The sequence below is a fragment of the Lissotriton vulgaris genome, chromosome 2_1 (genome assembly GCF_964263255.1).
Source record: "Lissotriton vulgaris chromosome 2_1, aLisVul1.2, whole genome shotgun sequence".
NCBI lineage: Eukaryota > Metazoa > Chordata > Amphibia > Caudata > Salamandridae > Lissotriton > Lissotriton vulgaris.
In genome coordinates, this window is record NC_141687.1 from 587794147 (window position 1) to 587821084 (window position 26938).

Consider the following 26938-nt stretch of genomic DNA (forward strand, 5'->3'; position numbering starts at 1 on the left):
ACGCAACCAAATAATCAAAAAACGATTACTTCACGACGATTTTCCGGCTGGCGGGAATTGCATTGAAAAGCTGTATCGAAACAGGTAAACAAAAAAGGAGCCATATAATTGTGTAATTAATAACGGCCAGCAATAATATATAGACTCACAGAAAGAGATGTTATATTCCACCTCTCTCTCTTCTAAGGTTCTACAATCCTTCATCAACCTAGAAAATACCCTGGCATTAAACCAATTATCTATCAACTTTCGGTGTTTTTTCATTTTCTATTTGTAAGTATAACCAGTCCACAAGACAACTGCTTGCTTTTAGAAAATTCATTAAAATCAATGTCTATAAGAACAATTGAAAATTATTGCCAATAAGAGTAGTTAAATATGGTTTTCGCTACCTTAAATGTATATTTATAAATATACTAAGAGGCTAATATATACTTAGAGGACCTCTACCCTAACTGTTTTGTATCAGTGTTCACGTGTTTTTCAATAATATCCCAGCCTTGAAAGACAGAGAATCAATTTATATATATCAGTCATTCTGTACTCCTCATCCAAATGATAACACTCTTGATAAGGCAAGGAAATGAAAAGAAAGTAATCCTGGATTAAAAATAGGACAATTTGGCTACCATGTTAGAATTTAGGAAATTTTGTGTTTAGCCTTTTTTAATTGAATGGTGTATAATTAATGTAATTTTATATGTATCTTTCTAGAGCTTTGTGTCGCTAACTCCAGAAGAAGGCGCTGGTTCGCCGAAACGCGCGTAGAGACTCATTCCGCCACTTATAATAATTGTTTTAAGTTTTCTATATCTTGTTTACATGAAATGTTAATAACGTATGGATTTTTATTGATATTGTATGACTCCAATTGTGTTTATTGTCCCCCTGTTTTTATATATGCTTTTTCATATGTTCAACAATCTATAATAAAAACATATACTTTTATAATAATGTGTAGCCAATTGTCCTTCTGTATACTACATTGTTAAATATTAGTTGCCTAGGTTGTTTTTTGTCATAAATTCTGCTTTCCCTGACCTAGGAACCATTGTATCCATAACCTCAGGGGGTCCTTGTTGAATACACACCAATCAATGGGTGAGGTGCCTGCACCGCCCTGGCCACCACTCGATGCCATGGGAAAAGATAATCTTACTGCTCTACCACGCACTGTAACTGGTTAATTACATTTTTTTGATAAAATGCCTGAATCTCCATCGTTATATTGATTGCTACACGCGGCTTGCTGTGTACTTTATATATTACTTGCATTAATTTATGCTTCAGCTATTGATCTACGTGCTGCCGGCCGTTCCAACGGATGTAGGCACGAAGCTGTGTCTTATGTTGTTTTCCCTAATAAAGGTTTTTGAAAACTAAAAAAAAAACATAGGCTGTGCAGGACCCTCAGCATAGCTGATTGAAGGGACACAGTGCCCAAGTAAAAACAAGCATTGGAAATGCAATAGGTCTCGCATTAGAAAAGTTGGAGTTATTGGTATTGTAAATGACATATGTTATTTATTTGTTGGTTTTTAAAATTGCTAAATTGATGGCTTTGTCATTTACAATGCCAATAGTTATAACTTTTGCGAATGTGACACCTATAGCATTTGGAATGCAACATATTTTGTATTTACGTGACTTAGATGGCAGCTCTTGTCGTTAGGCCACATCTCTAGAGAGCAGGAGAGTGCAGCAGGGGAGAGAAGCACAGCAATGCAATAGGTCTTGCATTAGGAAAGTTTGAGCTATTGGTATTGTAAAGGACACATTTTTTATTTATGTGCTTGTTTTGAAAATAGCGAATTAATAGCTTTGTTATTTACAATGCCAATAGTTTTATCTTTTGCAAATGTGACACCTATTGTAACACAATATGTGTTGTGAGGGTGAGTGAGGGTGAGGGTGAGGGGTTGAGGGTGAGGTGTTGAGGGTGAGTGAGGGTGAGGTGTTGAGGGTGAGTGAGGGTGAGGTGTTGAGGGTGAGTGAGGCTGAGTGAGGGTGAGGGGTTAAGGGGGAGGGGTCGAGGGTGAGGGGTTGAGGGTGAGGGAGGGTGAGGGGTTGAGGGTGAGGGAGGGTGAGGGGTTGAGGGTGAGTGAGGGTGAGGTGTTGAGGGTGAGTGAGGGTGAGGGTGGGTGAGGGGTTGAGAGTGAGTGAGGGTGAGTGAGGGTGAGGTGAGGTGTTGAGGGTGGGTGAGGGTGAGGCTGAGGGGTTGAGGTTGAGTGAGGGTGAGTGAGGGTGAGGGTGAGTGAGGGGTTGAGGGTGAGGGGTTGAGGGTGAGTGAGGGTGAGGGGTTTAGGGTGAGTGAGGGTGAGGTGTTGAGGGTGAGAGAGGGTGAGGGTGAGTGAGGGTGAGGGGTTGAGAGTGAGTGAGGGTGAGTGAGGGTGAGGTGTTGAGGGTGAGTGAGGGTGAGGCTGAGGGGTTGAGGGTGAGTGAGGGTGAGTGAGGGTGAGGGGTTGAGGGTGAGTGAGGGTGAGGTGTTGAGGGTGAGTGAGGGTGAGTGAGGGTGAGTGAGGGTGAGTGAGGGTGAGTGAGGGTGAGTGAGGGTGAGTGAGGGAGGGTGAGTGAGGGTGGGTGAGTGAGGGTGAGTGAGGGTGGGTGAGTGAGGGTGAGGGTGAGTGATGGTGAGGGTGAGGGGTTGAGGGTGAGTGAGGGTGAGGGGTTGAGGGTGAGTGAGGGTGAGTGAGGGTGAGGGATTGAGGGTGAGGGGTTGAGGGTGAGTGAGGGTGAGGTGTTGAGGGTGAGTGAGGGTGAGGGGTTGAGGGTGAGTGAGGATGAGGGTGAGTGAGGATGAGGGGTTGAGGGTGAGTGAGGGTGAGTGAGGGTGAGTGAGGGTGAGTGAGGGAGGGTGAGTGAGGGTGAGTGAGGGTGAGGGTGAGTGAGGGTGAGTGAGGGTGAGTGAGGGTGAGGGGTTGAGGGTGAGTGAGGATGAGGGTGAGTGAGGGTGAGGGGTTGAGGGTGAGTGAGGATGAGGGTGAGTGAGGATGAGGGGTTGAGGGTGAGTGAGGGTGAGTGAGGGTGAGTGAGGGTGAGTGAGGGAGGGTGAGTGAGGGTGAGTGAGGGTGAGGGTGAGTGAGGGTGAGTGAGGGTGAGTGAGGGTGAGGGTGAGTGAGGGTGAGTGAGGGTGAGGGTGAGTGAGGGTGAGGGTGAGTGAGGGTGAGTGAGGGTGAGGGTGAATGTGAGTGAGGGTGAGGATGAGGGGTTGAGGGAGAGTGAGGGTGAGGGGTTGAGGGTGAGTGAGGGTGAGGGGTTGAGGGTGAGTGAGGGTGAGTGAGGGTGAGTGAGGGTGAGGGTGAGTGAGGATGAGGGGTTGAGGGTGGGTGAGGGTGAGTGAGGTTGAGGGTGAGTGAGGTTGAGGGTGAGTGAGGGTGAGGGTGAGTGAGGGTGAGTGAGGGTGAGTGTGAGTGAGGGTGAGTGAGGGTGAGTGAGGGTGAGTGAGGGTGAGGATGAGGGGTTGAGGGTGAGTGAGGGTGAGGGGTTGAGGGTGAGTGAGGGTGCGGGGTTGAGGGTGAGTGAGGGTGAGGGTGAGTTAGGGTGAGGGGTGAGGGTGGGTGAGGGTGAGTGAGGGTGAGGTGTTGAGGGTGAGTGAGGGTGAGTTAGAGTGAGGGTGAGTGAGGGGTTGAGGGTGAGGTGTTGAGGGTGAGTGAGGGTGAGGTGTTGAGGGTGAGTGAGGGTGAGGGTGAGTGAGGGTGAGTGAGGGTGAGTGAGGGCGAGTGAGGGTGAGTGAGGGTGAGTGAGGGTGAGTGAGGGCGTGTGAGGGCGAGTGAGGGTGAGTGAGGGTGAGTGATGGTGTGGGTGAGGGGTTGAGGGTGAGTGAGGGTGAGGGGTTGAGGGTGAGTGAGGGTGAGGGTGAGTGAGGGTGAGGTATTGAGGGTGAGGGGTTGAGGTTGGGCGAGGGTGAGTGAGGGTGAGGTATTGAGGGTGAGGGGTTGAGGTTGAGTGAGGGTGAGGGTGAGGGGTTGAGGGTGAGTGAGGGTGAGGGGTTGAGGGTGAGTGAGGGTGAGGGTGAGTGAGGATGAGGGGTTGAGGGTGGGTGAGGGTGAGTGAGGTTGAGGGTGAGTGAGGGTGAGTGAGGGTGGGTGGTTGAGGGTGAGTGAGGGTGAGTGAGGAGGTGGGGTGAGTGAGGGTGAGTGAGGGTGAGTGAGGTGGGTGAGGGTGAGGGTGAGTGAGGGTGAGTGAGGGTGAGGGGTTGAGGGTGAGTGAGGGTGAGGGGTTGAGGGTGAGTGAGGGTGAGTGAGGGTGAGGGGTTGAGGGTGAGTGAGGGTGAGGGTGAGGGTGAGGGGTTGAGGGTGGGTGAGGGAGTGAGGGTGAGGGTTGAGGGTGAGTGAGGATGAGTGAGAGTGAGGGTGAGTGAGGGGTTGAGGGTGAGTGAGGGTGAGTGAGGGGTTGAGGTGAGTGGTGAGGGGTTGAGGGTGAGTGAGGGTGAGGGTGAGGTGAGGGTGAGTGAGGGTGAGTGGTTGAGGGTGAGTGAGGGTGAGTGAGGGTGAGGGTTGAGTGAGGGAGTGAGGGTGAGGTGAGGGTGAGGGTGAGGGTGAGGTGAGGTGAGGGTGAGGGTGAGGGGTTGAGGGTGAGTGAGGGTGAGGGTTGAGGGTGAGTGAGGGTGAGTGAGGGTGTGGTGAGGAGGGTGAGTGAGGGTGATGAGGGTGAGGGGTTGAGGGTGAGTGAGGGTGAGTGAGGGTGAGGGTGAGGTGTTGAGGGTGAGTGAGGGTGAGGGTGAGTGAGGGTGAGTGGGGTGAGTGAGGGTGAGGGTGAGTGAGGGTGAGGGTGAGTGAGGGTGAGGGGTTGAGGCGTTGAGGGTGAGTGAGGGTGAGTGAGGGTGGGTGAGGGTGAGGGGTTGAGGGTGAGTGAGGGTGAGGTGTTGAGGGTGAGTGAGGGTGAGTGAGGGTGAGGGTGAGGTGTTGAGGGTGAGTGAGGGTGGGTGAGGGTGAGTGAGGGTGAGTGAGGGTGAGGGGTTGAGGGTGAGTGAGGGTGAGGGTGAGGGGTTGAGGGTGAGGGGCTGAGGGTGAGTGAGGGTGAGGGTGAGGGGTTGAGGGTGAGTGAGGGTGAGGGGTTGAGGGTGAGTGAGGGTGAGAGGTTGAGGGTGAGTGAGGGTGAGGGGTTGAGGGGTAGAGGATGAGTGAGAGTGAGGGTGAGTGAGGGGTTGAGGGTGAGGAGTTGAGGGTGAGTGAGGGTGAGGGGTTGAGGGTGAGTGAGGGTGAGGGTGAGGGGTTGAGGGTGAGTGAGGGTGAGGGGTTGAGGGTGAGTGAGGGTGAGGGTGAGGGGTTGAGGGTGAGTGAGGGTGAGGGGTTGAGGGTGAGTGAGGGTGAGGTGTTGAGGGTGAGTGAGGGTGAGGGTGGGTGAGCGTGAGGGAGGGGTTGAGGGTGAGGTGTTGAGGGTGAGTGAGGGTGTGGGTGAGGGGTTGAGGGTGAGGGGTTGAGGGTGAGTGAGGGTGAGTGAGGGTGGGTGAGGGTGAGGGGTTGAGGGTGAGTGAGGGTGAGGTGTTGAGGGTGAGTGAGGGTGAGTGAGGGTGAGGGTGAGGTGTTGAGGGTGAGTGAGGGTGGGTGAGTGAGGGTGAGGGGTTGAGGGTGAGTGAGGGTGAGGGTGAGGGTGAGTGAGAGTGAGGGGTTGAGGGTGAGGGGCTGAGGGTGAGTGAGGGTGAGGGGTTTAGGGTGAGTGAGGGTGAGGGGTTGAGGGTGAGTGAGGGTGAGAGGTTGAGGGTGAGGGGTTGAGGGTGATAGAGGATGAGTGAGAGTGAGGATGAGTGAGGGGTTGAGGGTGAGGGGTTGAGGGTGAGTGAGGGTGAGGGGTTGAGGGTGAGTGAGGGTGAGGTGTTGAGGGTGAGGGTGGGTGAGCGTGAGGGTGAGCGTGGGGGTGAGTGAGGTGTTGAGGGTGAGGAGTTGAGGGTGAGTGAGGGTGAGGGGTTGAGGGTGAGTGAGGGTGAGGGTGAGGGGTTGAGGGTGGGTGAGGGTGAGTGAGGGTGAGGGGTTGAGGGTGAGTGGGGGTGAGGGTGAGGGTGAGTGAGGGTGAGGGGTTGAGGGTGAGGGGCTGAGGGTGAGTGAGAGTGAGGGGTTGAGGGTGAGTGAGGGTGAGTGAGGGTGAGGGGTTGAGGGTGAGTGAGGGTGAGTGAGGGTGAGTGAGGGTGAGGGGTTGAGGGTGATAGAGGATGAGTGAGTGTGAGGGTGAGTGAGGGGTTGAGGGTGAGTGAGGGTGAGGGGTTGAGGGTGAGTGAGGGTGAGGTGTTGAGGGTGAGGGTGGGTGAGCGTGAGGGTGAGCGTGAGGGTGAGTGAGGTGTTGAGGTTGAGGAGTTGAGGGTGAGTGAGGGTGAGGGGTTGAGGGTGAGTGAGGGTGAGGGTGAGGGGTTGAGGGTGAGTGAGGGTGAGGGGTTGAGGGTGAGTGAGGGTGAGGGGTTGAGGGTGAGTGAGGGTGAGGTGTTGAGGGTGAGTGAGGGTGAGGGTGGGTGAGCGTGAGGGAGGGGTTGAGGGTGAGGTGTTGAGGGTAAGTGAGGGTGTGGGTGAGGGGTTGAGGGTGAGGGGTTGAGGGTGAGTGAGGGTGAGTGAGGGTGGGTGAGGGTGAGGGGTTGAGGGTGAGTGAGGGTGAGGTGTTGAGGGTGAGTGAGGGTGAGTGAGGGTGAGGGTGAGGTGTTGAGGGTGAGTGAGGGTGGGTGAGTGAGGGTGAGTGAGGGTGAGGGGTTGAGGGTGAGTGAGGGTGAGGGTGAGTGAGGGTGAGGGGTTGAGGGTGAGGGGCTGAGGGTGAGTGAGGGTGAGGGGTTGAGGGTGAGTGAGGGTGAGGGGTTGAGGGTGAGTGAGGGTGAGAGGTTGAGGGTGAGGGTTTGAGGGTGATAGAGGATGAGTGAGAGTGAGGGTGAGTGAGGGGTTGAGGGTGAGGGGTTGAGGGTGAGTGAGGGTGAGGGGTTGAGGGTGAGTGAGGGTGGGTGAGTGAGGGTGAGTGAGGGTGAGGGGTTGAGGGTGAGTGAGGGTGAGGGTGAGTGAGGGTGAGGGGTTGAGGGTGAGGGGCTGAGGGTGAGTGAGGGTGAGGGGTTGAGGGTGAGTGAGGGGTTGAGGGTGAGTGAGGGTGAGAGGTTGAGGGTGAGGGGTTGAGGGTGATAGAGGATGAGTGAGAGTGAGGGTGAGTGAGGGGTTGAGGGTGAGGGGTTGAGGGTGAGTGAGGGTGAGGGGTTGAGGGTGAGTGAGGGTGAGGTGTTGAGGGTGAGGGTGGGTGAGCGTGAGGGTGAGCGTGGGGGTGAGTGAGGTGTTGAGGGTGAGGAGTTGAGGGTGAGTGAGGGTGAGTGAGGGTGGGTGAGGGTGAGGGGTTGAGGGTGAGTGAGGGTGAGGTGTTGAGGGTGAGTGAGGGTGAGTGAGGGTGAGGGTGAGGTGTTGAGGGTGAGTGAGGGTGGGTGAGTGAGGGTGAGGGGTTGAGGGTGAGTGAGGGTGAGGGTGAGTGAGGGTGAGGGGTTGAGGGTGAGGGGCTGAGGGTGAGTGAGGGTGAGGGGTTGAGGGTGAGTGAGGGTGAGGGGTTGAGGGTGAGTGAGGGTGAGAGGTTGAGGGTGAGGGGTTGAGGGTGATAGAGGATGAGTGAGAGTGAGGGTGAGTGAGGGGTTGAGGGTGAGGGGTTGAGGGTGAGTGAGGGTGAGGGGTTGAGGGTGAGTGAGGGTGAGGTGTTGAGGGTGAGGGTGGGTGAGCGTGAGGGTGAGCGTGGGGGTGAGTGAGGTGTTGAGGGTGAGGAGTTGAGGGTGAGTGAGGGTGAGGGGTTGAGGGTGAGTGAGGGTGAGGGTGAGGGGTTGAGGGTGGGTGAGGGTGAGTGAGGGTGAGGGGTTGAGGGTGAGTGAGGGTGAGGGTGAGGGTGAGTGAGGGTGAGGGGTTGAGGGTGAGGGGCTGAGGGTGAGTGAGGGTGAGGGGTTGAGGGTGAGTGAGGGTGAGTGAGGGTGAGGGGTTGAGGGTGAGTGAGGGTGAGTGAGGGTGAGTGAGGGTGAGGGGTTGAGGGTGATAGAGGATGAGTGAGAGTGAGGGTGAGTGAGGGGTTGAGGGTGAGTGAGGGTGAGGGGTTGAGGGTGAGTGAGGGTGAGGTGTTGAGGGTGAGGGTGGGTGAGCGTGAGGGTGAGCGTGAGGGTGAGTGAGGTGTTGAGGGTGAGGAGTTGAGGGTGAGTGAGGGTTAGGGGTTGAGGGTGAGTGAGGGTGAGGGTGAGGGGTTGAGGGTGAGTGAGGGTGAGGGGTTGAGGGTGAGTGAGGGTGAGGGGTTGAGGGTGAGTGAGGGTGAGGTGTTGAGGGTGAGTGAGGGTGAGGGTGGGTGAGCGTGAGGGAGGGGTTGAGTGTGAGGTGTTGAGGGTAAGTGAGGGTGTGGGTGAGGGGTTGAGGGTGAGGGGTTGAGGGTGAGTGAGGGTGAGTGAGGGTGGGTGAGGGTGAGGGGTTGAGGGTGAGTGAGGGTGAGGTGTTGAGGGTGAGTGAGGGTGAGGGTGAGGTGTTGAGGGTGAGTGAGGGTGGGTGAGTGAGGGTGAGTGAGGGTGAGGGGTTGAGGGTGAGTGAGGGTGAGGGTGAGTGAGGGTGAGGGGTTGAGGGTGAGGGGCTGAGGGTGAGTGAGGGTGAGGGGTTGAGGGTGAGTGAGGGTGAGGGGTTGAGGGTGAGTGAGGGTGAGAGGTTGAGGGTGAGGGGTTGAGGGTGATAGAGGATGAGTGAGAGTGAGGGTGAGTGAGAGGTTGAGGGTGAGGGGTTGAGGGTGAGTGAGGGTGAGGGGTTGAGGGTGAGTGAGGGTGAGGTGTTGAGGGTGAGGGTGGGTGAGCGTGAGGGTGAGCGTGGGGGTGAGTGAGGTGTTGAGGGTGAGGAGTTGAGGGTGAGTGAGGGTGAGGGGTTGAGGGTGAGTGAGGGTGAGGGTGAGGGGTTGAGGGTGAGTGAGGGTGAGGGGTTGAGGGTGAGTGAGGGTGAGGTGTTGAGGGTGAGTGAGGGTGGGTGAGCGTGAGGGAGGGGTTGAGGGTGAGGTGTTGAGGGTGAGTGAGGGTGTGGGTGAGGGGTTGAGGGTGAGTGAGGGTGTGACCATATCCATTCCAGACACTGATAATTAATTGGCGACAAAAGTTATTATTTGACGTGGCATATCTTAATTGCTAGGTTTTTTAATTACTAGTTGATGTTTAATTTTTGTAATCATTTTTTTAAGTATGCACCTCTTAAAAAATAAATAAAAATATTGCTTGTTATGTATTTCCATTTGTAGACCTAGAATAGTTATGGTGCATTGTATGTAGCTTTAAAAAATAAAAATGTAGACTGCTCAATGTATTTCCGTGAATAGATGCAGGTTGCCTCTTTCTGTCAAATAATATCCCTTGTTCAACTTACTATAGTGGCGCGGCATACTATGAAGCAGAGGAGGACTGACTGTCAGAGCCTTGCTCTTTCCTCTCTTGCCAACAGGGCTACTCCAGAATAAGACCACGAAAACCATAATTTGTGAAACATGGCCATTTGACTCGCAGCCCGGTCAGTGGAGGGGCTCCGCTTTCTGATCCGTAGAGGCTGATGCGCAGTCACTTTCTTGAAGAGGAAATGGGGAATAAAAACTTTACTTTTGCAGTGATGTCGATGAACCTGGCTTGATGTCACACTGCTGCATTGTGCTGATTTTCTAAGTAAAAACATGCATAGTGAGGAGCACTAATACGGGTTTGAGATGGTGGAAGAGCTGCTTATCTCTTATGGAGATAGATTATCTGGGGGGAGGAAAGGCTCCTAATGGGAAGTGTAGACGGGGAGAAATTGAGAAAAAAAAGCTGAGCAGGGAGGGTTTTATTGCTGCTATCTGTTTGCCAGAGGGGAGGAGAAATGCAGGCCTGAGGCAGAGCACACGCTGAGAAGCTTGTGGGAGGGGGGCTGGGCTGCCTTTGATCTGGTAATGCGAGGCAGGCAGGCAGGGGGCTGGTGGCATTGTGCACGCGCTTTTTAGGGCTTGCGCTTGCGCAATGACCTAAAAAGCACATGCACTTGAAGAAATCGCCAGTGGTGGATCAACACTGGATAAGCCGTAATAGAGCTTCGCCAGCGATGCGCAGAAGCGCATCATCAGGCGAGCCCTAACAAGTCACAGACTGTAGGGGCCACAACTGTGGATCAGATGAGGATTGTGACTTACACAAGTGAGGAACATGAGTCCAGGACTCCAAGACCAACGTTATGTGGAAGTATGACCAGGCCAAATACTGCAAATAGCATGTCACACATGGTACAGATCAGGCATGGACTTACCCCCTCCTTGCTGCTGTCTGGCCTTCAGTTGCCCATCCAGGTCCGGAAAGACCACCACCAGAATCCGGAGCTTGAGAGGGTCAGGGTCCGGTGTCCGCCCCTACGGCGAGGAGGCAACAGCTTCAGCTGGACCCTTGTGATCCTCCGGGTCCAGCCACGTAGGTACTGCCACCTCTTCTGGCAGTTGCGGATCCGGCGCTTGTAGACCCCCACAGATCTTACTGCCCAGGCGACGGTCAGCCAGATCTCCTGCTTCTGGTAGGCATGAACCTGTGATATTGACAAAGTGAAGAGAACATTAGTACCCAGGCCACATAATTATGATGCATACAGTTCAAAATACATGTAGTCATTACAAAGTGTAATGAGGTACACAGGTAGTGCACACACAGAAATGTGCATTTGTGCTGCAGGTCTGACATGGTAACATTGCCTAGGGATTAAAGGCTAGCACTGCTGCACTACTGCAGCACAGCGGCGGCCCGTGGAGGGAGTTCCGGTGGGGCAGGCAGGCGGGGCAGGGGAGGGGCAAGGTGGTGGGTGATAAACACCGAAATATGAATGATTGCAGGTAAGTAACCAATTAAATTAATAAAACGAAATTCGTTCCGTGCCCTGCATCGCATTTTGCGATGCAGGGCACGGAACGAAATTCGTTCAGTGCCCCTCCCCCGCTCCGCCTGCCTGCCCCACCAGAACTCCCTCCACGGGCCACGGCTGCTGCAGCAGGACACCTGTTCATCACATGTACCCACATACATTGGTTGCTGCAAGTACTCACTGCATATGCCTCCCACTGCTGTGCACACTTCTATTACTGCTAGTCAGACAACTTACAGGAAATGGTAGGCAGTGGACCGAACACTCATCTGCTCCCCTGGCAGCTTGCAGTACTCTGGGAGGACCCCGTCCAGCAGGGCCTAGTTCTCCTCCTCTGTGAATGCTGGGGCCCTCTCCAGAGTACGTGCCATTGCAGGATTCAGAGGAAGTATAGACAGCAGCAGTGGAATCAGAGATGTGGTCCTGTAGCATGTAGTGCAGGCAAGTGAGCTCCCTGGGGGCCTTCCAGCCTTAAATCAGTGCTGCGGAGGCACATTCTGTGACATTGCCACTTTCTGATAGGCCCGACACGGTTGCATTCTATGAATCTGTCCAATCCATGGAAATATAAGTCTCCGCATCGTTCAAAACTTTAACCTTCAGGACACCCTAAGATTGCAACATTGTTGTAGGCAACCAACTGAATTTCCACAGCACGATTCGGCCGATTTTTGAATTCGCGTCCGTCTCCATGATAGCCCATTGCCATTGAGTGCGCATGGTTCGGTACACTGACTATACGACAAATATTTTTTGAAATCACACTCATCCGTCACTATACGATTCTATGGGCTATGCGTGTGCACGGCTCGGTCCATGACTGTACGACGCGTCTGCTTAGAAGTCACCCGCGCCGGTTCAGATTACAATCCATGGATAAGCCATGCACGCGGCTCGGTCCAGAACTGCACCCCGCGTCTCTGTAGAAGTTACCCGCGTCGAGTCACATTGCATACGCGTCGTACATGCATGAACCGAGCTGTGCACACGCAAAGCCCATTGTCGTCGATGTGACCTGACCCGGGTGTCTGTAATGCATTCGCATCGTGCAGTCAATGGCCAAGGTGTGCGCACTACTCTGTCCCTGCATGTACGGCGCGTCTGCATACTAGTCAGCCGCGTCAGTTCACATTGGTGTGACTTGCATACGGATTCCAAACAGATTGCCTTGGCCACATCTTCAACACCACAGCATGTCCCCATAGCTACCAAGGTTGCATATTGCTATGTGTGACATTTTCAGAAAATCAGTGTAATTATGATTGACATGGGCACAGTACCATTTTGGAGATGTGTATGACCTGTCACATACACCATGAGTACAGGTTTGTATGTTATGTATGTCACAACAAGACCCATGGACACATTCATGATGTACACCCACAGTCTGTGTGCATGTTGTGTCTGTGATGTCTGTGGTTCCGTGTGCCCAATGTGAGCCAATGCCCACCATGTGCTATGTGCATCAACATTTTATGCTGTGTGTGTGTGGCTCAGGGACGTCCATGTATGGTCTGTAAGGACCACAGGGCCCACTACCTGTAGAAGTCATGATTGGTTGTGGGATGTCCATGATACGCCATATAATTCCGGTGCACAAGTGGGACCGTGGCTATTTCCCTGACATGGAGTTGTGATGCCTGTGAAACATCAGTCCTCACATGTCACTGTGTTGTGTGTTTTGAACGTGACAGCAGTACATAGGTACTGTGCCACAGGCCAATGCATTGGCATTGCACTCCATGGACATCATGTACACATGTCTCATTTATATATGAGAGGAGGGGCATGTAGGTGACTTATGTGTCCATGAACAACAGCACACACCTCACTTCATTGAGTATTGCTACGATGTATCATGTGATTTTTTTCAAGGTGAGTGCCACATTGGTAGATGAATGTATAATGTTACTTTATCTATCTCTGTACTACAGAGCACCAGCTGTCCATAGACCTTTCCCAGACCTTGAGACCATGGTGGAACGCAACGCATTCGACAGTAACGCTTCACCAGGACACTGATCAATGAGTTGGCGGAGCAGTTGGCGCCACATCTGCTACCTGGCCGGACATACCTGACAGCACTGACACCAAAGGTCAAGGTGATGGCAGCCCTGCACTTCTTTGCCACTGGTACCTTTCAACACACTGTTGCTAGTGCTGGTGGTATGTCCCAAACTATGTTCAGCCGTGTGCTACATGATGTCTTGGAGGGGATGTTGCATTTCCTTTACACATACATCAGGTTTCCTAGCCCTGGTAAACTCACTGTCGTAAAGGATGCTTTTTATATACTGGGGAGGATGCCAAACATCATTGGTTCTATTGATGGTACACATGTGGCACTGATACCTCCACAGGCACATAAACAGGCCTACTCTGGTGGTATGTCAGGCGGACATGGTGATCACACATATGTGTGTACGTTTTCTGGGTTCTGCGCACAATGCCTACGTCTTGAGGAGGAGGCGCATTGCGTTTATGATGTCACAGATGCCAAACCAGCGTGCCTGGCTTGTTGGTGTGTACTGTTTTCATTGTGTGTGTTTGGCAATGTTGTATCCCACCCTCTTACAAGACTCATCTAATGTGCTATTCTTTGTATGTAGGTGACTCTGGATATCCCAACATGCCTTGGTTGCTGACACCCCTCAGGAACCCTGTGACAGCAGCCGAGATGCGCTAAAATGAGGCACATGGTTGAACCAGGAGAGTGATTGAGCAGACCTTTGATCTCCTGAAAAGCCACTTCCGATGCCTGGACAAGACCGGATGTGTCCGCCCATATGAGCCAGCTAAGGTGTGCAAGATCATCATAGTAGGCTGCATGCTACACAACATGGCAGTGCGGAAGGAGGTGCCTCTCATACAGTATGATGATAAACAACATCCCCCACCTGTGGAGGATCCAGGCCTGGGCCAGGAAGCCAGTGATGATGATGAGGGTGATGTCCGCACACAGCTCATCAACAACTCCTAGAGCTGATTGTGAGTTCCCAGGGTTATTATGTCAATGTCTTGACTTTGCCTGAGATGTGTGGGTGCTGCTCAGTTGCTGTTTGGGTTTGTCCATGTGGTACTTGACTGGATGCCTGCAGTGATGTGTCCTGTCTGATGGTCTGTGGTCCACAATGTTGTCGACATGCCAATTTGTTACTGTGTAGGTTTCTTGTGACAAGTTTTGTGCATGTTCATTGCATTTCCATCCTGTTCTGGTGTGCTTCTGACTGTGTCTTATGTCTACCCTTCCAATGGTACTTTGACAGGTGCTTGGTGAACTCTGACACCCAACAACCAGAATCCAATGCCAGGGTGGAACTTCTAATATCACATCATGTGATGTGAAACACACCACTGAAGCTCCAATCAAGACTTGGTGACTTTGTGCCCACTGTCAGGTGGACTTACCTTGCTACTGTTAAATAATAAACTTGTGGCTGATGTGTGATGGACCTGTGCTTCACTTGTTATGTGTGTTGTCTATCTTCACACTTCTGACTGACCTTTGGTTACCTCACCTGTGGGCTTGTTAGCACTGACCATGGATAGGTATGGTGTCTGTTCATTCCACTGTATTTCTGGTATACATCTTTGTAGACATAGTGTCACATGTCAATGGTGAGTATGTGTAGTGGTGTATGGTGTGTCTCCCTCATATGTGTCACATCAACATGAGTCACATAACGGTAATTACATTGCTGTAGTAGTGGGCATTCACTGTGTACTTCGGCATTTCATCTAATCCATGACACATACCTAGTTTTAAACACAACATGGGCAGGTATAGTGTAAGAGTGGGTTTATTTACATACATGTGTGGAGATAGTGCTGTACATGAGGTTTAGAATCCAAAGTTCACAGATGAGTTAGAAGTCCTGGTAGATGAAATGTCCAGAGTGAAGACCACATTCATCCCCTACATTGGAACAACATGGACTCTCCATGTCATGTTGGGGAGTTGTATCATGTGCAACAAGGTGAACGCTTTGCACACAACAAAGACCAATATCAAAAATAGGTTCAGGATTCCTGGGGATGTGCTCGGACAACAGTGGCTCACGTGTCCCTCTTCGGATGACCCCTCTTCTTCTTCGGGGGGATCCTCAAGTGCAGGCCTCGGCGGTGCATCAGACTCTCCACCAGATTCATCCTCCCTCCCTGTGGCATTTGCAGATGTTGCAGCAACAGATGGTGTGGTACATATTTGTGGCGGAGACAAGTCAAGATGTCGCTATGCACCGCAGTAAGTTTGTCCCACTTGACCTCCATGCGTGCATGGTGACCAGCCTGCTCCTGTTGCATGTCCTTGAGGATCCCCACTACCTGGCCGAATCCTCCGGTGCTATCTTGGTACGCATCTATGATGCGTAGCAGTTGTGGGTCATCATGCAGGCCATGCCCCTCTGTAGGCTGTGACCTCTGCCTGACAACCCTCCCACCATCCCTAGCCACACGGGCAGGACCTGTGGTGGCACTCACAGGTGACCCTGAGACACCTTGGCTGTTACTACTGGTGTTATTGTCCGTTGCTTCCTGGGTGGCCGGTGGCTCTGTACGGTTTGCATTTTGTGTCCTAGGTCTGTCCGTATTGGCAGGGGTGCTCGGTCTGTTGCCAGTTGTTGTTGGCATGGGTGCAGGGGGTGCAGATGTCAGTGCTGCTTGGGCTGCATGATGACTCACACCGGAGGTGCCAGGTTGTTGGTCGTCATCCAAAGAGGATCCACACCAGAGAGCTCGTCTACCCCCAAAGTCTGGGCCAGGGACTCCTCTTTACTTGCTGCTGTGTCCCTACGAGCACCTGTGTTTGGAAGAGTAAGACATTGTCAGTTATGTTACTACAGGCATTGGCAGTTCACATTTGTATTTAGCAACTGGGAGGGAGGAAGAAGTACAGATCAATTCAGCTTGCAATGGGTAGTTATGACAATGAAGGGGGGGAATGGATCACTCGTTCTGTTCAACCAGGTTATTTAGGTATTTTCATTCCTTACTGAATGCTATGATATACGTACACAGGCATGGGGCGGTACTTCTTGGTTCACCGCCTCAGTGTACTGTAGCTGCATTTCCATTGGGTCACCATTTGTGCAAATATGCTGTGCCTCCACCTGGAGGTGGACTGGCTGCTTCCACAAGCGTGCCTAGAGAAGAAAAAAGCTGTAGGATCATATGGGGCAGCAACATGTTGTCCAACAGTGAACAACCCTGGTGCGGTGGATCAGTAGCTGGATCCACACACGCAACAGCTTTGTTTGTAACTTTGTACATCACAATGTTCACCATTTTACCTTTGCCTTTGGGTGATGTGAGCGTTTTTTGACTCACAGCACGTGGCACAGACACGCACTCTTAATTATCATCTCTGTACACTCTTGGGAAAGCTGCCATGTTTACATCCAGGCGGGGGCACAGCATAGTTGCTAACTTCGTGACCCAATGAAACAACTACTACAGTACACTGATGCGGGAAACAAGGATATTCCGCATTACTCGTGTGTAAGTATGTGAGGTTTTGAATGGAGACAACACAATACATTATGACCCAGGTTGCAAAGGACAAGTGAACCATTCCCCACTCCTCGATTTTTGGATCAATCGTTCATGTACATGACATTTGCAACAGGAGGTCAGGATGTGTGCCTGTACACTGCATTGTCTCCAGTCATCACAGACAGAGAGTGACATTGTTGCACACTGTCCAGCCATCATGATGCCTTTGAATTTGCATGTTGAAGTGTATACATGGGCAGCTCATGTATGTATTTAGATGTACATGGTCATTGGTACTCAAGGGCAGGACAGGAGTGTCATCCCTGTTCACATTTGACTCAGCTTCCCTGTGAGGGAATATGACAGCAAGGGCAAGATGGCTGACAGTTTTGTCCTGTTGTCTGTTGGTGCACAGTTCCCAGCAGGGCCTTGTGCTCCCCACTACAGGGCCCAGTTTCAGAGTTCTTGCAAATCCATTTCCACTCCCTGTGAGGTGATTATGGTGCAGTGTTAGCTTGCTGAGCCATGTAGGTGGCTGGGGATTGTGAGTGACTGCAACTCCCAGCATGCTCTGGCCTACACACCCCTTCCCAGCATGCCCTCACATCCTTCCTTTGGACTCTGCTTCCCTGTGAAGGGGTGTGGCAGCAACGGCAAGATGGCTGACAGTGTTATCCTGTTGTCTGTTGGTGCTCTCCACTACAGGGTCCAATCCCAGAGTTCTTGCCAATCCATTTCTACTCCCTGCGAGGTGAGTATGGTGCAGTGTGAGCTTGCTGGGCCATGTAGGTGACTGCAACTCCCAGCATGCTCTGGCCCACACCCCCCTTCCCAGAATGCCCTAACTTCCTTCCTTTGGACTCTGCTTCCCTGTGGGGGGGTGTGGCAGCAATGGCAAGATGGCTGACAGTGGAGTTCTGGTGTTTGGTGGTGGTCAATTCCAAGCAGGGCCTTGTACTCCCCACAACAGAGCCCAGTCCCAGAGTTACTGCAAGTACATTTCCCACCCTTGTGAGGTGAGCATGGTTCAGGGAGGTGTTGATGGTCCAATTGGGAGGGGGAGCATTATGTGTTGCAACAACCCCATCATGCGTTTGGATAAACTCACTATACCAGCATCCCCACTATTCATTCCTGTCAGTCATCTTCACTGTGAGGTAGTGGTTGTGCTGGCAGAAATGCCTGACACTGTTTATTTAGATTGGTTCCACTGGCTTGCTGTATTTGTTGTTAGGTTTGTACATGTCATGACACAGTTAGGTATCACCATGAGGTGGGCGGTATTGTGTTTGTCTGACTAGCATGCACTCCTTGGGCTGATTCACTTTTGTTTACAATGCCTTTGCTATCAGTGCATGTTTTCACTGCCCCTTTACCAGTGATGTGTGTGTATTGTGACCCAATTTTTAATATATCGGTTATGTACTCACCAGGGTCTGGTATGTCTGGTAGGCCATGGAAGCTCTCTGGTGGTAGCATGTCCTGCACCTTCTCCTCCCAGGACCTGACTGGTTTGGCAGGAGGGCCACTGCCGATGCGATGGGCCAACTCCTAGTTCTTGCGGATGAGGTTCTTGACCCTCCTGTGCACATCATACCACCTGTTCTGGATGTCGGTCTTTGTATGCAACATTGGTGCCTGTGAGTTCACCTTGTCCACAATCCTCTCCCACATCTTGGTTTTCTGTGACATGGGGGTCCTTTGTACCAATGCACCAAAGAAATGTGGCTCCACTCTGAGGATTTCATCTGCCAATATTTCTAACTCACTGTCTGTGAACTGTGGATTCTTCTTAGGGGGCATGGTGATGTGTGGTGGTAGTGAGTGATGGGTGTGTGTGCGCAAGTGAGGTTGGTTGGTTGGACGTCTATTTTGCTACGTGTATGTGAGGGTGCTTTTGGAGGGGTGTTGATGGTGTTAAGGTTGTTTGATGGGTGAGTTGTGTGTGTGTCTGTGTTTGCTGCCTGAAGTAGTTCTGTGCTGGCTGGTCTGTTGTATGTGCAAAGGATGATGGTAATGGATTTTTTAATTTTTATAGGTGGAGTTGAGGGTGTGTCTTTGTGGCTTTGTGGGCATGTAAGAGACGTTCTTCGGACCGAGTTGGACGCTCATGTTGGCTCGTGCGGGCTGCTCCGTGTCTTTCACGCTGGTTTTGTTCATTGTTGTATGCGAGTCGGTGGCAGGGCTCTCTCCCGCTTCAGGTACCTGATTTCTGTGCGTGTTGGTCATGTGGCTTGTGCTCCGTGCGGGTCGATCTGATTTCAGGCGCATTGCATCGTACTGGCCGTGTCGGACGTCGCGGGTACGTCTCAGTCAGGTTCATTCTGGGTTCGTGTCGGTCGGTGCTGCTCGTGTCCATTTTCCGGCCGGATTGCTGATTTCTGTACGACTCGGTCGTACAGCTTGTTTTCCAGACGGGTCAGTTGTAGTTCACAGGCTTCTCCTCATACTGCGCGGGTCGTACGGTGCCTGTGGGTGTCGGTCAGACTCCGTTCCGGGTCCGAGTCAATCGGTCCGATTTCCAACTGAAATCGGAATCGACCCTATAATGTCCTTTAATATTGCAGCTTGCAGCATTGAAGATTTAAAGAGATCCCTGGAATCTTTTAAAGCCAAATGTATTCCCATAGTCAGGTCTGGCTGTGGTAACTGGAGTTATGAGCCCATTGACCCATTAAAATAACAGAAAATAGTTTTTTTACGTGCTTTTTAGAGATACCCCAAAGTACACCCACCGAGAATCCCTAGAAGAACTGGGCATGGGTTACGTTTCTGGTTTTATTTGTCTCTGCCTCTTGTTTCTTTGGCTCTCAGTTTAGATAAAGGATGAGTTGGGGTTCAATAGATCAATTTTTGGTGACTGCATGGGACTGGACAATCTTTTACAAATCCATTGGCTACATTAAGTTTCATCTACTCTGAAAGTCTGAGGCAGACCAGAGCTTTTCCTAGAACCGGCTAGTACTAATGAAGCTGATATTACTTGGGTTAAACAGGCCTTTGGTGACAAGGTGGTAGCAGATCTTGAGGCATTTAGTTTGACCAAACATTCAGTGGGTCACTTTATTCTGGTCAAAACTGTGGGTGTCATGGAACCTTATCTAGACATAATATACACAGATGATGGACAGAATGCAGAGCAAATCAAACTTTCACCCCCAGTCAAGAGAACTGGGTTAAATCCATTGTTCTTTTGCTCACCATGCCACCCCTGTTTAGACACAGCCATATGCAAATTCGTCTTTACCCTTTGCCTCATGGGAACAGCCCAGCCCAAACTGCCAAGCCAGTTCCTCTATGGACTGAAAAAAAGCATCCTACAAACACCCTAAAGCTCCATTTTGTTTCCTTGACACAACCAAAGGAGACAACCATACAATGATTCAATGGGTTCAATTCCCCTCTCTCACAGACCAGTTTCACTTCATCTGCCATATCGTCCCTTACACTGAAAGGGGCATTTATCAATGTATGTTTTACCTGTGTGACATCCTATTTAACCGTAATTCTATATTTAAACCCAGCCTGTTGCAAAATAAATCCTTCTAGTCCAATTTTTCATTTCACCCTGATCTTTTTCACCCTTCGAGTGACACCTGTTCTTTGGTAACTGTTTTTAATGTCATAAGAAACTACTATTAATGATACCAACCCAGAATTTTCAAACTATTCTTAGCAATGTAAACTTTGCCTCGAATCATTCGGTCTTTAAACTTCAGATCAGCATCAAAATACCCTTGCATTCAATTTTTTTCCTTGTAAGAAACAGGACTTCTGTCTACTGACTCTGACTCCTGGTTGCTCCAGTTTTCTTCAAACAGCTCCTTTATAATCATTATCATCCTGCACCAGAATCAACTACTAAGTTTAGATTACTATCATCTACAGAAATTATGGAACACGAATAAACACATTTATCAGAATCTTTCTTCTAGTAAAACTCTCAAAGCTCTCCTCTGAACCCATGCCCTTTCCTTCATGGACCACACAAAGTATTATTTTACTGCTCTGAAAAACTTTGGCAAAACGCCTAGTTTGCCACAACTACGACATGTAGCTGACTTGGCAGGACCAGGACGTCCATTGGGGAATATGTGAAGGAAAACCAAACCCTTTGTTTTATTTGGACCTGGATTTTTACTGAACTTGCTCTTTGAATTATGCTTTACAGTTTGTTCTTAACTGTTCCTACACCCAGGTTGTCATTTCTAACTAACTAAAATGGCGGCACTCATACCACCAAAACCACAATGGCGCTGATCATGAATATATACTGCCCTTTCTATAATGGAGCTGCTAATGTCAAATGATGTTGGTGCATACTTCAACTAAACTAAAATGGCTCCGTAATGTGAATGATGCCAAAAAGGCCTTAGGGAAATCCGGAATCCACTGCTGGAAGGTAGCATTGAAGTTCCTCCTCATCACAAGATGGCGCTGGGAAGTTCCGTAGCTCACCAACCGAAGTTTAGTGTTGCAGTTGTTAATCACCAAATGAGCACCATGAAAGGAACTCCGTTGAGGACACAATGATACCACTCTCCACGTGGGATCTCCACCTGGGAACTAAATCTGGAAAACCACACAGGAAATTCCACAGATGAACTGAAGCGGTGGAAAAACCTGGAAGCACTCTTTAAGGTCAGCTGAATATCCGAAATGTGATCCATTTAAAGGATACAATGCAGAGTGGGGAAAATTCTCGAGAACACACATGGGTAAGGCTGTGGTAAAAATCGTTGCCAAATTTGTGGTACTAAACTACGTCTCACAGGTAGTAAGAGAGAAAAGTGTATTTATTCACTACAACCTCTCAGTTCCCTAGGAGTCCAACTGACTAAGAACTCCTGGGAAACTCAAAGGGCAGCATTCCAAATAGAACACCATCTATGTCTCTATGTCACTGCATCACAGCATGAATACCACACTATGGAACACTATTTGTGTTAAAGATCTATGTAATAAAAGTATTCCCTCATTTGCACAGTCTACATTTTTCGTTATGCACCTATTATATAGGACACCAGATAAATTTGCCAAACTAAATCTAATAGACACAAATGTTGGTTAGAATTCCAACTCTGCTGAACATATGTTTTGTAGTTGTACCCAAATTAGGCCATTCCGGGAGGACATTACAGACCACTTATCTACAATATTGATGACAATTAATATTTTGGACTTCGAGACGGTTATCTTAGATCCCTGATTACCCTTGGATGCACTGACTCTTAACACAAACAATTTTGCACTTCTTGATCTCCTTTCTTTAAGAACAAAAATCATTATCACCGAATGGAAGTTGTTCTGTTTATGCCCATTTACTATAATACTTGGTGGGCATGGATCACTTACATAAGAAGAGCACATAGCTCCCAAGAGGCTCTCATTGGGAACACCAGAATATTGCAAGCGATTTGGCAGCTCACAGCAATTTTATAAGTCACAATCCCCTTGGTAAAAAATCTCTATCTTTTCCTACATGTGATTGAAACAAAAATACATTTAATTAACATGCTTACACATATCGCCTCTAATATCCCTTGGATCTTCTAGTCAATCCCCTTTCTTTTAGGCCATCTTTCTGTTCCTATTTCTTGCTAGCTCAGTTACTCAATGAACATTCAACTTCAATTAACAATGTGATGCATAACCTGTGACGTCCCCTGTTTACAATATAGATATAATTATGAACAATACTAGATAATCATGGTTACTTCTTCCTTTCATTTTTCCGATATGTGGAATATCTATGCATTTGTTATGTTCTAACCATATTGATAATTAGCACTCAATCCGTGAAGTAAATCTTAGCTGTACCAACTAGCTTTTAAGAGACAATATATCCAGTTCTTACGAGTTGTATATATACAAGATCTGTATTATATATCTTTTTTCGTTCTTTTTATAATTTATTGTTCATATCACAATAACTTTTAATTCAATAAAGAATTATTGGAAAAAAATGACTAGTTTGAGCATTGCATTTTCAGGCTGTTTTCATTCCTTCTCTGGCAGAGAAAACAAACTTAAACAGAAGCAGTCAGAACCCTGTCCTTATAGAGTGCAGGTTGGATCACTAACCAGGTTTGTTCTGGTCAAAGAATTTACCTTCTCACTTCAGTCTTTTAGGTCCCAATCCACAGCAGGAGTGCATTTCTAAAGCCATCCAGGCTATAAGGGAGAAATCTAGAAACTCACAGGGTACCAGGCAGAGGCTCAAAGTAGGGTCCAGTGCAGCTCTAGGTGCTACTGGTCAGCAGGGCAGTTACAGGAAAGGCATTTTGCAGCTTGGTGTATCCCTGTAACTTGAACAGGAGATCAGCCGTATGGCCCTCGAAGTCCATGTTTCTTTCCTGGGTAGAAAAGAAAGCAGATCCAGTCCTTCCGGGCTCTTCTCAGGTCGCAGACAGCAGGTTCAGTTCTCTTGATGTTCCTTGATTCAGCTTAGGTCCCGACCTACCACAACCATTGACTTTAATTGGCATTTTATGCTTCTAGGTGTATTTGCTACATAAAACATTAGAAATAAATTACTCCAGTTTCCCATATTGGATTTTTGCAGTTTTTGTGTTATTTTGTTTATTCAATTTGACTCAATTTTTCTAATTCGGTTTGGATTTCGTATTGTTTTGCTTATTGACTTTATCACTGTTTTGGTACTGCATAAATAAATTACACTTTGCCCTACTTCAAGTTTGTAAGTTCTATGCCCTAGCTACTGAGCACGGGTTAATTTAGTGACTATGAGGGTTCACCCTGACAAGGGTAGTGATTATTGATACAGTTGGGTAGTCACTCACCTCAAATAATAAACCAATTTCTAATTTCTTACATATACATTTTGAGTGACTCACACCACTAGCACTAAACTTAGGAGATAGGCTTACCTTCTAGGAGCCAGAAAACATACTTTCCAAACTTAAAGACACTTTTCCTGGATACACCACATATTTTGTTTGCCTCTGCTTTCACTTCGCTTCAGTATTGTTTCAGTTGTTTGAAAACTCTGGTTGCGAGAAGTAAATGTTGCAAACTTATAACAAAGTAACTCCATTTTAGCTAGATGTCTGTGATACCCTAGTTTGAAGTGTGTTCATTGTAGTCAACAGTTGATAGCAATCATATGCTTGCTTAACTTTACCAATAACGTTGTTGTATTGTGCTCCTATTTCTAAGGAGGCAATATTTAGCATTGTACTAACCAGTAAAAATTGATATAAAGCATGTGGATCATCCATTGAGACCTGTGTGTTCCCAACTCACAATTAAATTGGGCAGGGAGAGGTAGAACAATACACCAGGGCCAGACTGCATGGTCCAACAGCTTTTAGATCCCGGTCCTGTATCTGTAATAACAGGGACCTTCCTTTCTACCTATTTATCCCATAGTTCACAGATCCTGTTGGGTTAATAAAGATAATTCCATTTGCCATTTAAATACCCTGGAGAATTTAATATTTTGTCCTAAAATATAGGCGGCTAGACTGTGTCTTGGAAGATTATACACTGTGAATAAAAGAAGAAACAAAGAATTTCAGAAATTGTGTATTTATTTATTTATTTATGTTTTTATATAGCGCCTGAATCGATCCCCGGAGGGATATCTCCGCGCTTGAGCTCCTATCTGATTGACTCAGTCACGATCATATGCTGATAGAAAAAAAAGTTTCTTAGGACTGGGTGAATAAATAGGTTTTAAGATTTTTCCTAAAGGATTCTAGATTGGTGATTTGCTTCAGCATAGAGGGAAGAGAATTCCAGAGGACAGGGCCTTTATAGGAGAGGGCGCAACCTCCTTGTCTGGTTCTTCTAAACCTTGGGACCTGAAGTAACTGGTGACTGCTGGAGCGTAAAGTGCGTCCCGGAGTGTAAGGTACAAACTTTTCCTTCAGGTATTTGGGCCCTGTGCCAAACAGACACTAGTGTATTGTGCAACACGTCTTGAATTCTATGCGTTGCCTTATCGGCAGCCAATGGAGCTGGTGAAGAAGAGGACGAGAGGGGGTTCTAGGTTGAGCATTAAGGACCAGCCTTGCCGCAGTATTTTGGACCACGTGCAATTTTTTTAGTTGTTCCTCGTTGGCCGCGATAAGCAGGCCATTGCAGTAGTCCATCCTGCTGATTACTAACGTCTGGACTAATGTTTTCCTGTAGTTATCGGGCAAGAATGGAAAAACACGCCGTAGCAGCCCGATAACACGGAAACATGCTCCTGTAACTTGGTTGGTATGTTCTTTGAGTAGGAGTGCTTGGTCCAGACGTACTCCAAGATTTTTGACAACTTGTTTCGGGCTGGGAACAGGTCCCAACTCGAGAGGTCACCATTCTGGGGACCATAGGAGAGTAGCCCCACTGAACAGCATGACTTCTGTCTTTGCTACATTACACTGTAGGTAATTTCGTGCCATCCAGTCTGACACTGCTCTCATCCCATCTGCAAAAGATTTTTGAATTGTGGGGGTGAGGGTCTGGAAGGGGAATGGGAGTTGGGTGTCGTCAGCATACGACACCGGGGTGAACCCGTATTTTCTTACAATGTCCGCCAAGGGCGCCACGTACACGTTAAAAAGCGTGGGGCTTAGACATGAGCCCTGTGGCACTCCCTTGGTGAGCTCCCTTAGGATGGAATTATGGGAGCCCAGCTTGACTCCTTGTAGATGACCAGCAAGAAAGCTTTTCAGCCAGGATAGGGCCATGCCTCCTATGCCCACCTCCCTCAAACGACTGAGAAGTATTTCATGCAACACAGTGTCGAAGGCAGCGGATAAATCTAACAGCACCAGAATCGTTGATCCCCCTCCATCCAGTGACATCCTGATGTTATCGGTCACTGAGATGAGGGCCGACTTGGTGCTGTGATTGGGCCTGAATCCAGATTGTGAGTGGTCCAGGCCCTTCGCTGTCTCGATGTAATTCGACACATGGGTATGGCAGGAGGGAGATGGGTCGGAGGTTGGAAAGGTCTGTCCATCGAAGTGCGGCATTCTTCCGGATAGGGTTCACCATCGCTTTTTTCCATTCCCCAGGCACGTGTCCTTCCCTGAGGGAGTGGTTTATTATATCTTGGATTTGTGGTCCAAGAAGAATACTCAAGGGGGCCATCATTTTAGCTGGTATTGACTGTATTTATTACTTAAGTTCTAGCTCAGGATATATTGTGAATTTGTTGTATAAACGGTATTTATTATGAATACACGTTTTACTGGTTGATGGTGGATGGCCATCTCCTTATCCTTAGAGCTGGTTTGATTGTATACATAGGTACTTCCTCTTCACTACCTAGCGCAAATTATCACCCAACCATCCGACTCACTATTTTTTTTCTGTCCTAAAATATAAGCCTTGATGAAGCCCGAGGTTATAAGCATTACAGGGGCGAAACGCATACTGAATGTTACATGTCTAATGCTGGATTTAACTTGTTCCGTGCTCAGGACGGCTCCCGGCGAGTCAGATAGTCACTCGAGAGCCGTCCGAACGTTGCCACTCCACCCATGTGCGATTAATTCCCCTCCTGTGTGGGCGAATTAATCAGTGGGCGGAGTTCAGATGACTCCTGGCCATCATGAGCACATGACTATCGTGACTCGTGAAGGCCGGGAGCCGTCCTGAGCACCGCGGCACTGCGCTCACACCCCCCCACCTCGCACCGTGGAAAAATTAACCCCGCAGCCAAGGGGTTAAATGGAAAACTGATTGTTTATTTAACACTAATGTTCATGTCCACATAAATATTCATATAAATAAAAGCAATTTGCATCACAGCATTTGGATCAAACTCTCAGTCTTTCAAATGTGTTCTCTCATTATCTGCTCAGAAATATAGAACGGATTACTGTTTAGTTTTGCTTCCAGAGGACACAAATTGAATCAGAGAATAAGTGAATATTTACACCACTCATCTGGTGCTAATCACTGTACAGAATCCTTCTATCTGTAAACATTATACAGTGTGCCTATGCAGGGGGACTGGTTTTACTACTATTTTGTGTTACTTGATTGTTTTATTGTGTATTGTGCACTTTCTACAATTTGAATTCCCATTTATACAATATATGTATTTATATGTTCCTGACTTATTATTAAATGATTAGGTACCCAACACTGTGCTGCACATTCATATTTTATTTCAACTGCAGACGCTTTGTTGTACTGCACTTATGTTCACTGTACATCACTGCTCTAGAGTAAGGTTTGACTGTTCTGCCACACCTACCTATAAAGTCAGCAAACATTTACACATGTATTAAGTCCAGCTGGCTTTGCCATTGCAACACCTTTGCAATGGCAAAGCCATTTGTCTTGTCTCTTGGAATGGTTAGCTAAACATGTACATCAACTCACCTGAAACATATGTTCACTTGTTCTTCTTTTCTGTGAACCTGTCAGTACACCGAATGACTTACATTTGTGCATTGGCTGACGAAAATATGCCAGAGAGCCCCACCATGGTGCTAGGGCCAGCATGTTCCAAGAGATTGCCACCATTATACCAGGCCTGACGTTTTGCCAGGAATTACCACCATAATGCTTGGACCAGCATGCTGTCAGGGATTACCACCATTGTACCAAGGCCCGCATTTTGCCTAAAATTGCCTTCATTGTGCCAGACCAGCATGCTACAAAGG

General features: G+C 49.0%; 1 long non-coding RNA gene across 1 annotated transcript in view; it reads right to left on the reverse strand.

The window, feature by feature from the left end:
* Window positions 1-26938, reverse strand: part of LOC147730796 (uncharacterized) — a 116803-nt gene that overhangs the window by 25733 nt on the left and 64132 nt on the right. Inside the window, exon 2 of the long non-coding RNA XR_015308606.1 lies at window positions 10218-10487. This is a non-coding gene — a long non-coding RNA (uncharacterized LOC147730796). The remainder of the gene's footprint in view (window positions 1-10217; window positions 10488-26938) is intronic.